The following is a 2,336-nucleotide window of genomic DNA, read 5'->3' on the forward strand; positions in this document are numbered from 1 at the left end:
AGTGATCCTCTATTATGCGATGCTATAATTGCAATTAGCTTTAAAAAGCTTGATATTTCAAAATTCTTTGTGAACAGTTTGGGCTGTTGAGTCAGATAGAGCCTCATGCTTTATTTAGTTTATTTCTTTAACCACATATGCAAGCATCCTAGATATGGCTCTTCAAACACTGTATTTTGAAATGCCATTGCATCCCCTCAGAGAAATTACAAATACTAAATGAAGATAAAAAGAGAAAGTTCTTTGTAAAGCACTTTATACTAATTAACTTAAGTGTGATATAAAGTTTTAGTAATTTATCTAATGTTGTTTTAAGAAAGAAAGTAAACTTCCTATAACTTTAATCTTCAAAAGTGTGGTTTTGATTAAAAATTATGTTTTCTCGTGTTAAGAAGAAAATATCTAATTAAAGAGTAAAGTACAGCTGAAATGTCAGTTGTTATTTAAATCTAAATTGTATCTTTTTTTGTTCTTCCTCAAAGGATCAAAAGTATTCTATCATATGATACTATAGATGTTATGAATAACTTTATGATACAATGCATAATGAATTCAGTCACAGTATGTGAATAATAAAAAAAAGTTCCTAGATAGATGTACTATATCTCTCAAAAGTTTCATATTTGATCAACTTAATTAACCTCTATTAATTTCAATATACTAATTATATTTCATTTTAATGTAAGGAATTCAAAAAGGGACACAATATATATGTCTGGATAGTAAATATGATAGCATTTCTCAAGATAGGAGCTTAATATTTGTTGTTTTGACATAATATCCATTTCCCCCTTTTCATTAATAGTACTTGAATACTTCCTTATAGAATGATCTTTTGCTATGCAGAATTTTGGTGACTCAAGTCACAGAGGTGAGTACATAACTCACGGCACAGCTACAATGAATGGATCTTGGACATATGACCCGATCCATTGTAAAATGGCACCTTAGATTCAATAAATAAGAGGAAAGAAAAAACAGTATTAGGGAAACCTGAATAACATATTCCAGTTGTGATGTATAAAGAGAGCCTGGACAAGGGTGAATGGTGATGTAAGGGAAGGTACAGGTGGGCTCACATCACCTTATAGATTGAACAGACCATCTAAAGTTCTATCTACTTGGGCCATTTAAAATACATTCGAACACTTTTTCTTTAGCCTTCGATGCATGTTACTTTAACTGGAAGCACTATACAAAACTTTGTAAAATAGAAAAAGATTCTTGTATACCTATATAGTCAGTTTGTTCACATATATTTGTTACAATGATATAATCGAACCAAACAGCAAGAGCAATTCACTGTCTCAGTTGAAGCTTTGACTCAATGACTTGAGGTTTCTTTTAGAGAAATGAACAAAGCTGACTTTGATTTTACTGTGACAATTAAATATTTGTGGAATGATAAAAGTCCCTCTTTTTAATGATAAGATGTATACTTATTAGCATAAAGCAAAAAGTTTCACTGTGAAGCCTTTTTGAATGGTCTATACTGATCTCACTCCAGGCTAAAAAAAGTAGATATTGGTCAACCTGCTCTAAGAATAGAAGACAAACATCATTTCTCTGAATTATACTTTTCAACTGAGTTGATTTTATAAAACCTTTCATTAGCTTCAGCAAGACATGCTGTAATCAAACCCACAGTCACAGAGATCAAGGGAGACTGTCAGCTTTAAGTGGAACGTTACCACAGCGATTTTTAACAAGTACTTCATAGTGCAAATGTTTAATATCCGTATATATTTTTTTGTAAAAGGGCATCTTTGTGTATAATTATGGCATAATTTATTTTTATAATTTATCTCTTTTAAATGCATTATGATCAAAAGATAGATTCTGCTTCTTGAACAACCCAGGACATTTTGGTAATTTTACATGAGGTTTGTTATGAATCCAGCTTATTCAGAGATCAAGAAAATTTTAAATATAAAATTAAAAATAATATACCTACAGATCTACACATGTGATTTTTTAACATCTTTATGTAATCAAATTAGGACACAACTACGTGTCTTTTGTTTTACACCAACATTTTGTTTCTATTAAGTTTTATTCACTCATTTATCAAAGCCCATTCAACAAATGTTTATACAGTCCTTAATATGCAAGCTGCTGAAAGAGACAAAATGGATAAAACAGACATGTTCAACCTGATTTTCTTATAATGCCGAGTGAAGAATGTGTTATTATGAGACATAAGTAGCATGTTGTAGATGAGCAAAAGCAAAAAACAAAAACAATAACAAAAAACAGAAATTAATCCTTTCAGGTTTAACAGAGGAATAGAGGAGGGATCATTTGTTTTTGACATTGAAAGCTGTTCAAGTTTTGTT

This window comes from Pteropus vampyrus, unplaced genomic scaffold, assembly GCF_000151845.1.
Source record: "Pteropus vampyrus isolate Shadow unplaced genomic scaffold, Pvam_2.0 Scaffold13, whole genome shotgun sequence".
Classification (NCBI taxonomy): Eukaryota; Metazoa; Chordata; class Mammalia; order Chiroptera; family Pteropodidae; genus Pteropus; species Pteropus vampyrus.